Here is a 9,914-nt window from a genome sequence, read left to right on the forward strand (position 1 = left end):
CAGAATACCCAAGAGACTGGGTGGAAAACACCAAATACTGCAAAAGTAACAATGGTGTCGGCATGGTTTACTCCACAGGAGGACCTGCACAACATCCTCAGGGCCACAGAGAAGCACTTAAAACGCTGCAGGGTAGCTGCTCTCCCTTCTTAGTGTAACACACCCATTTATTCACGCTCATAACCGATGACAAACAATTATTACAAGATATTAAGATGTTTCCCTTTATGTCTGCTTGGGTAGAGCAATGTAAAATTGTTATTCAAATAAATGAGTCATATGGCAGTCTTGGGGTGGGAGGAACAGCATTTGTTGGCAGAGTAATATTTGCGTGCAGCATGCCAGTGACATATGTCTTTGGCATGACAGGTTTCAACATCGGGGCTTCTCAGGGTTGTTCTGTTGTTGTTTTATAGCTACTAGAAGTTGCACATTGCACGACAGAAAGCTTCAGTGGGTGGTGGCAGGAGTTGCTACAGAAGAACTCTCTCCTTGGTAGGTGAGGAACGAAGAACCATGAACTCTAAATTAGTTTATGTCAAAACAACATATCTTCAGGAGCACCAGGGCAAGGATCACACCAGTAAACCAGGCTCACCTTCCGCCCTGTATTCATGTGAAGATCATCCAGACTTAACCTGGCATTTCATATTCTTCTTGCCGCATATTTTGCAATTTACACCTTTTGTCTAATTAGGCTCCACATCATGGCCACAGACTGACTACCTCTGCAGGGAAGTGGGCTTTTGCGCTACACTATCAGTTCTGACATCTCTTGGCCCAAATACTCTCCCATGGTTAAGCATATACCATTCACTTGGTTCTGACTCATGGGCAGACGTGGGTATGTTAACACTCCAAGGGAAACTGAAATCTACACACAGATTCTAGAAGACAGATTCCAAATTAATTGATTTTTGGATTTTTTTCATGCCAGTATGCTTCCATGTAAACAGAAGAAAAGCGATACTTGGTGCCCCTTATTCATTAGCTTTTAAATCTGGAATTTCATCTCAAACTGGAAGTTAGCAAACATCATGAAGACTGAGTGCAAACTCCAGTTTGACTGCAATGTTAACAACAGCCATTAAAACAATTGTTGTAAACCGAGTCCTTTACACTCATACACCCTTCTGGGTATAGGAGCCTTCAGCACACAAGATATTTCAATTTGGATTTACTACTCCCAATATCACTCCCAGAACTGCAGTATGTGTATGCCATTAGGAACAGAGGAAATTTGTTTCAAATATTCCGTTAGGTGCAAGACACTGCCAAAGAAACCTCAGATCTCTGCGGCTTCTGCAATTGACAGAATCAAGCCTATCAGTGAAAGAATGTGGGAGCCAGGTGAGCAGACAAAAACTGACATAAGTCCAGTGAATTCAAAGAGACCTAAGCCAGTATAAACCAACTGAGGCACTGCTCCATTTATTTATGGGCAAAACAGACTGTTGGCATCACACGCACAAGACATCAGGATTCTTCACGCAAACAACACTTGCTTGAATCACGCCATATTATTCGGAACATACGCTCTAAAGGAACAGTTGTCGCTGAGGATACTGGAGTCCTCCAGCACTATCAAAACATTCCTAAAGAACATTCAACTTCCCTGGTGATATCGAACAATTTTTGTCTTGGAGCAAAGCAGAAACTCTCCCAAGCATCATTATTTCTTCTACCTATTTTCTTTGCAAGTTCTCGCAGGCTCTGCTCTTGTTTGTTCTTACTCTGATGCCCATGCATCTTTGAAAGCTTTTCTCCCTAAATACAAGAAGAAACACTCAGTGTCCAAAAGAATATACTAAGGGTGTTAAAAGCTGATAAAGGGAGCAGACTCAAACTTTGGAGACAATATCACTTCACAGCTAGTGAACAGAAAAACAATAGGAAAAGGTTGTTGTACACTTAACTACAGTGGTGCAGTTTTCCTGGTGCATCTGCAGTAAAGTCTATACTGGCTTTATTAAAAGGAAGCTTTTTTATACTGCTTCTATATGGAAAAATTTTAAGACTAGGTATCTGAGTACCAATATAATTATTTTGTTTTAAAAAATATTCTTCAAGCAAAAGCATGAACCAAGGAACAACTGAACATAGACCACCAAATCAGGGGCATGGATGGGGTAGGAGCAGATGAGGGTTACATTGACTTCTGCTTTGAAAGCGTGGAGGGAGCAGCGACAAAATGGAAGGTTATACATTTAGGAATAGGCAGTGCTAACTTATGTAACTAACAACAGTCCTCATTGACATCAGCAGGAGACAAGCCAGGGGGAGCCAAGGTCCACTGGAAATCAGGATCTGAAGACAAATCTATCTCCAACTCCACTAGATTGGGTTTTTTCCTTGCTCCTCTCCACATTTTTTATTTTTTTAAAGTTACAGAAGATGCCAGAAGCTGGTTTAAACAAGATACTCTGGAGTCCTCTGGATAAATAGTCACGACAACTGTTGAAATATAACATTCCATAAACTTTCTACTATTAAAATTAATCACATGTGACTACACGTGGCTCTCCTTGCTTCCCTTCACACCGCAAATGCAGTTTCACCATTCTGATTTCCCTGTGACTCAGTAGTCTGGAGCTACACTTTCATCTGTGCTAGTCCCCCTGCTTCTAGACATGCCAGCTCCGTGAAACTATTTATTTGTTTGCATCTAGTCTTTTAAGGGATAGGAAACACATGCTACACAAAACAAATCTCATATGCCAGTGTTTAAAAGACTACAGTTCTAGGAGAACTCTGTAGTTTTACTTTCCTCCTCCCATGGCACATGGACCGTACATCATTTGCCACAGTACTCTAGCATGAAACTACAACTGAGTGCAGATCAACTTCCTCCGATCGAGTGTCTCAAACTGCAGTGTCAGAAAGCAGCTGCTAGGATGTACTTTTGTCTTCTCATGCCTCCCAGGACCAGCAGGAATTAAAAACTAGCATTTGAACAAATCTCTGGGCAAAGAGCAAAAGGGCTACTGATTGCAAAGGGAGTTCAAGGATGATTCAGAGTGATCCATGCCCCACTGTCACAAGAAAAGTGATTGTTCTAAAACTCAGTTTTTCCCCAGGCTTTTGTTCACAAGGTGCAAAAATGCCTTTTGTGGTTTTTTTTTAGATTACGTCAAGCTGATTACAAAACAGGCCTTTGTACAAGCCCAACAAGTGCTACAATTAAACAGCACACAACTTTACAGAACAAGTACAGTACAGTCCAAGGAGGCTGCTCAGCAATCTCAGCTCCATGGGCATCAGCAAGGGAGGAGGGCTACTAGAACTTCAGAGGATGAGCTTAGAGTACTGCAGCATTGAAACTTCGATCACTGAATTGCAATAAATTAACTTAAAGGTAAGCATTAGAATTAGAGAGCTTCCATATAGTTATTTTAATGCAAATTTAGGAAAGGTGCATACACTTGTATTTGTGGAGAAGCTGCTTATTCTGTGAAAGAACTGCTTGCCCTCTAAAAGTATTCTTGTATTCTTAATTTTATCCAGCACCGCTCTAGCAGCTTCTGCTGTCTGTGCCATCAGACCTAGTTGCTAAAGCCTTACGCACGTTCCTAGTGAGTCTAAGTCCCTCCATACTCCCAGTGTCCCTTGTTAGGTTACGCATCTGGTCCAAGAATCTCCTTGCCTGAAGGGAGGAAGACAATGACTGGAATAAGCTTGGAAAGGAGACGCTGTCGCACCATCTCTAGGAGTGACCCGCGTAGCTATCTGCATCAGCTGAGGCGTACAGTTCCCCTCTGCCTGTCCGAGTTCCAGCTTCCCACACCTTTGTACGCCATCTCCTTACTTTCATTACTCGAAACAGACTCTAGGCCAGCCCACAAAAATTCAGAAATACAGCAACAGTATCACATACAGCAGGGAAAAAAAATACAATCATGTACTTTTAGCTCAATTTAGTGCGCAGGTACACAAATAAGAGTTTGCACTACCTCATACCACAGCCAAACACGGTGTCCTGGTTTCAGCTGGGACAGAGTTAGCTCTCCTTTTTAGCATATTCCTGTCAAAGACCAGTTCTCAGCAAAGTTTCAAACCCTCAAATTCCACACCACAGCTTCTTCTAAGAGGCATCACACTTCACATCTGCCCCACCCAAATTCAAGTTCTCTTTAGCAGAGCATAAACTATTGCAAAACTCCTGTGGGAAATTTTAGTCAAAACAACTCCGATTGGTATAAAAACCTGAAAGCTTCAATCCATACAAAAAGATGTAAGCAAGTGAGATGAGAGTCATTTTATTTTGCACAACACTTTATGTAATAGTGAGACTGGGACCACCTTTTTACAACAAATATAATTAATTGCGATGATTAATACTAGTTACTCGCTTAAGCTTCTCTTCATCCCACCTTTAAAATTATCACTTCTGCACTTCCACAAGCACGTGGTATGTAGCTGAGAACTACCCTCAACATGTTTACAGTAATGAGAGCTTATTTATACTACAGCTAATATAAAATTACATTGGTAACACCAGCAACTGAAGACTAGTGTTTTAATAAAAAAAGCTTCCAGGTTCCCCAGAATTACTTTAATACAGATTTGTCAAGCAAAGATTAAGCAACAGCAACTCATGCGATTTAGGGTCACGGCATTGGCTAGACTATAGTTCCTTTTCAAAGCAACGTTGTAAGAACTTGGAAATGTGTTAAAATATGAGCATAGAGTCCTAGAAAAAACTGAGAGACTAAAGGGTGCATGACGAAAAAAATAAAATCTTTATTGAAGTACTGCAGTACCAAGTTTAAAAATACTAAGATTTTAAAAAAATCTTATAATTAAGATTCTCTGTAACAATTTCATCTACTTTACAAATACGTTGATGCGTGCAAAACTCTTGAATTTTCACTTGGAGAAATATCTCATATAGTTGAAACTCATGTGTGATGACCCATACTTGATGCTGTCTTCTGCCACAGAGGACATCAAATGGCCAGTGCTGTTTATTGAAGTGCGGGCAAGTTTTTGTAACATGACATGTATTTCTCAAAGTGACACAGAAAAATACCTTACTGAAATTTTTAAAAAAAACAACACTTTACATAGAAGAGACAAGCAAATTCAAAAGTGCTGAACAAGAGCAGATGTAATTGCCCTCAGAGGCAACAAGCATTCAGGTAGGAGAGCCTGCCGTTTCACTGAAATGCGTAACTGGGGGATCACCAGCCACCGGACCAGAGCTGCCAGAGCACCCTCGTGGGCACCAAACACAGGCTCAGTGGAGCTTTTCTCGCCTCACTGCAACTGCACGTTCTCAAAACAAGCTAAGCCAAGAAAAGCACTCTTATCATCACAGCTATACCCAGCATATGCCCGTAGAACTTAACTGGGGCACAAGAATCCTTCTTACAGGCAGAGAATGCCCTGGGGTTTTCCCACAATTACGAAAGCCCAGAAGACATTTCCAGCATTTTAAGTAAATTACAATTTGTATGCATTACCATACCAACTTCACTCGGAGCCCAGGACCCTGTTTCTGCAACAGTAGTCAAAAGCGAATGCCCAGGAAGCAAAGAACAGGACATGCGTATTGTTATAATCCCAGTCCCTAGCTTTCCACGGCTCAAGACTTGATCCAGTAACAGTGTCTTTGTATTTAGGAGATCAGTTTTACTTTCTTGAATTTGCCCAGTCTTTCTTCAGGCCCATGAAAGATTTGGGCATCCATAACTCCTGGGTAAAAAGAGGCAAGAGGTGTTCTCATTAGAGGTAACATTTCTCAGCTCTGCATATAAATTAGATGTATACAAAATTATGCTTCCTCTGTAATCCCGAAAGACTCAAGTACCACTACCATGTGCGAACAAGTGTCTAACAGACTCTGGTCAGGCAGAACAGTTGCAAGAAGCTTGCTTATCCCTAAGAATAATTCTACTCCTCTGTTACAAAGGCCATACTACATGGTCCTTGCTCCAGGACAGCTTCACAATTCACAAAGCGTAGCGTTACTACAAACAGGCATATATTGAGATTAATGTTAAGAAGCAAGCTTGAAGTCCAAAGAGTGTCTTGTTTAAAGGTCCACATTCAGGCTTGAACATGATCTTCCATTTTATTTGTTACATGCGGGGCTCAGGTATTTCTCCTTTGATTATTATCATGACCTTTCTCTGCCAAAGGCATCCTCACATGATGTAAGTAAAAAAAACCCACCTTAGATCATGTAGATCACCCATCAGTTAAACGGGCTTCAGTGATTTCATAGATATTCTTTGCCTCTGTCATTTATGAAATGGACTGCTGTATTTTAAAGCTAACACAAACGCTCTTTGGGAGTATGCTATAAATCCATAAACATTATTCAATTACCCATCTAGTTCAGAAAGAAACTTGCTTATAGGTCTCTAGGTTAGAGCCAAACCAGGAAGTTAGATACAGTTCAGATTCCAAAAATCTCAGTTTCCCATGGGACCCGAGTTTCTATGCCAACAAAAATCTCCATAGCACTTCTACATTTCTGCTGCTTGTTGCACAACTTTTTCAAACTAGCACATCCCAAGATAACCAGGAACTCTTCACAGGCATTTCTTCAGCATTCACAACTTAGGCACCCCACACAAATTTTAACTGTATAGTCCAGAACTGTAAGTACATTTTAAGCATTCTTAATGCTTTCAAAATCAAGGATATGTTGGTGCTGCCAGATGTTGCCTTGATGGTCTGCTGAAATTATTTACCTGGCATGCAGAACAGCTGGAGCTCAAGCCATCCCAATAAAAAAAGTTTCAAGAGACAGTAAAACCACCTAAGTAGAGCTCAATTGTCAAGGCACAATAAGAGACTCCATTTCCAGGCTCTATCTCAAGTTAGAAAGACACACAGATATCTTGACTTGGACACGAAGAGGTGTCCTGTTCTGATACGCTGAAATGAGACCTTTCTTCTGATCTTTCTCACCAGCTAATTTAGCCCTCCTCTTTTTAAAAAGCAAAACAACAAAAAACTTTCTGCTGACAGTATCATTCTTAGATGTCTACCATTCTGCACACTGTATAAGAACCTCAAACCACCATTTCATAACTAGTAATTCTGTTCAGCAGCAAAATGCCAAGTAGTAACCTAATTTGTGACTAACTGAGCCTTCCAGCCCAGCAGTTTGAATACCGGTGCTTTTATTACAGTTTTCAAAATGAGGTGATAATAAGTCTTCCAACAGGAACATCACCAAAATGTCAGGAGTCTTATGGGAGTTCCATTAATATTTCTTCCGAACAGGTGATTTAAATCATTATCTGGAAAATACAAGAAGTTTCACTTAGACTGATAGAATTCCGGCCTAGGTAACAAATATTTATCTCTGTTCTAGAGGGTACATGGGCTAATTGTTCTAAGTCTTATCAGCAGGGAAAAATGTTTATCCACTAATAGAGTGCTGCGGATTTCCTAATCCAAAAATATTTGACTACACTAAATATTTTACTAAAAAGCATTCTGTTAAGCTTAGTGTTATCTCACATGCTGATCTCACAAAATTACAGTAGTATAAATTCATGTACTTTTATTTAACTCAGTGCGCAGACTTCGGAGCAGCTTTCTAACATTTATAGCAGTTTTTCCAGTGTTCAGCAAACATAACTCCAGTGGCTAAACAATATCAGACTGCAAAATTGCTCTTACTGTTGATAGATCAATAATGACATGGGAGAAGTCATTATCTCCGTGGCAACAGAATCGTAACTGTTTGAGGAATATTGCGCATGTTGCTGCTGTGACTCTTACAGGCATGCCTCGGCTTCCTCACACAGCTGCTCTCTCTGCAAGCCTGGTGTGCCCAAAGTACTAACAACCAAGGGCATCTCTTGGACTACAGAGGATTAAACTTCAGCTGTGGTTATGGCATTCCAGAAGGAGCATATCCTCACATGGGTTTATTACACTTCAGTTTGATGTCCTTATTTCACTTTTTATGAATCATATCCTTGTAGAAATAGCTAGAATGAAATTCAGGATTATTTTTTTTTTTACATATTTAACAACCTTGCACCATAATAATTACAACATATAAACCATAGAAAGACACTTTTCTGTGTCTCGATCAGCATGACAATGCCTATCTTCTGATGTTCTGCTGGAAACAAAACATACTGATACACAAAATGCACAACGTTTATCAACAATACATGATCTTTGCCTTTAGACTCATAATAGACAGTATTTCTTCATAAATACGTATATTTCCAAATACGGCAGCAACACTTTTATATTCATCAACTATTCACATGGGATGAGAAACTGCAAGTTTGCCACAATTCCCATTGGAATTTGTTCTAATTAAATTTAAATAAAAGGCAACAGAAGCAATGCAACAGAAAAAAAAAAAACGAGTTGTCACTGAGCATCGACTGAATTCCACAACAACCAAGAAAGAGAAAAGAGTCTTCCGGATGCTGAAGACAAGCCAATCTTGTTTGTAAAGCTCTCACATGAGTGGAACTGGGTAAAAAAACATTCTTTTCCTTACAAATGCAAGTAATACCAATAGCCATTAACATACCAAAAGTCCAGATGCCAGAGCTGCAATGTAAATTAATACTCAGAAATACACTTTGATTTGTTATTTGTGAGAGACTGGGGTTTAGTACAGAGGAAAACTTTTCAACGCTTTCTTGAACTTACAGGATGGACCTGGCTGCTGCAGAAGACCTCCACGCTCTGCTCCAAGTTCTTGGAAAAAATCCGGCATCTACCCAGGCACTCAAACGAAGTTGGCTGGACACATGGCTGCTTCCAGGACATGTTCCAAATTCATCGCTTCTCCGGCTGTTGAAGGGCAGCTCTGCGTGTCTTCCCCAACCGAACCGACCCTTCTGCACGCGCAGCCAGCCAGCCCGACCTGGCTCCCATCTCTCCATCTCGCTGCCACTCCCGCCAGCTGTTCCAGCGACAGACCAGGCTACACAAAGCCACCGGTTCCTCAGGTCTCCTCTCTTGGCGCTACACCAAAGCACGCAAAGAAGCGCTAGTTCCTCAGTGACACGAACCGCCAGCTTCACCCCAGCAAGTGAACGCGGTGCGACCGGCCAGCAGACGCAGCCAAAGCTACCGAGGAGACACAGACCCACCCAGCGCCCCGTCCGCTGCCCACGTACAGCCTCCGCTGCCTCCTCCGCGACAAAAGGTACCGACTTAACGGCGCTGCTCTTCCGAGGACGCAGCTCCACCGCTGCGCCCCGCAGACGTTTGTACACGCTTCACCGCCGAAGAGTTCCGCTCGGCACAGGCAGCCGACACACCAGAGCGGCCTGCCGCTCCGGGCTAGCACTTCGCCATTAACACTCCTCTGACTCCCGCCTCACCCCCCAGCCCCAGGAGGCTCTACCACAGCCCGCAACACCGAAAACCCCGCGGGATAAAGCCCGAACCCCGCTCCGGGGGCAGGCGGCATCGGCGGCACATCTGCCCCTCGGCCCCACATCCCGCCCCCGCCCCGGCTCCACCGCACAACCCAGCGCAACACCCTCACCGCGAAGCCTCGGGCCCTGCCCGCACGCTGGGCCCACAGAGAGCGGCTGAGCACGGCGGCGGCCGACCGATAGGACTCCCTGCCGTGCTGCTCTCCCCGCCCCACCGCACAGCTCGCCCTGCGCCCCAGCCGCCCTGCGAAGCCGGCAGTGGGGACAGGGGGTCCCGGCCGGCTCCGCGCCCCGCCGCGGGGAAGAGCTGCACACCATTCCCGCACCGCCGGGCCGGCAAAAGGCGGCTGGGGCGCACCGGGCCCCGCCACCAGCAGCGCGGCCGCGACCCGGAAGCGGAAGGAGCTACACACTGAGGACACGCCCCCGGGGCTTCCCAAGCAAAACACCGCACCGGGGAAGCCTGACCAATCGCGTCCGCGGAGTGGGCGGGGATTAACGGAATCATATTAGATTGACGGGTGCTTCTCCCAATGCAAC

At 43.5% G+C, this 9,914-nt stretch overlaps 1 long non-coding RNA gene and 1 other non-coding gene across 2 annotated transcripts; both read right to left on the reverse strand.

Annotated features, from left to right (window-relative positions):
- Nucleotides 1–4,718: 4,718 nt before the first annotated feature.
- On the reverse strand, nucleotides 4,719–9,405 carry LOC147528628 (uncharacterized). The gene is made up of 2 exons (XR_015222202.1): nucleotides 8,638–9,405; nucleotides 4,719–7,253 (listed from the first exon to the last, which is right to left on the reverse strand). It is a non-coding gene; the product is annotated as an uncharacterized LOC147528628 (long non-coding RNA).
- On the reverse strand, nucleotides 7,561–7,834 carry LOC147528629 (small Cajal body-specific RNA 13). Its single transcript, XR_015222230.1, has one exon.
- Nucleotides 9,406–9,914: the final 509 nt, after the last annotated feature.

Source organism: Tauraco erythrolophus, chromosome 6 (genome assembly GCF_009769465.1).
Source record: "Tauraco erythrolophus isolate bTauEry1 chromosome 6, bTauEry1.pri, whole genome shotgun sequence".
In the NCBI taxonomy this organism is placed as follows: Eukaryota; Metazoa; Chordata; class Aves; order Musophagiformes; family Musophagidae; genus Tauraco; species Tauraco erythrolophus.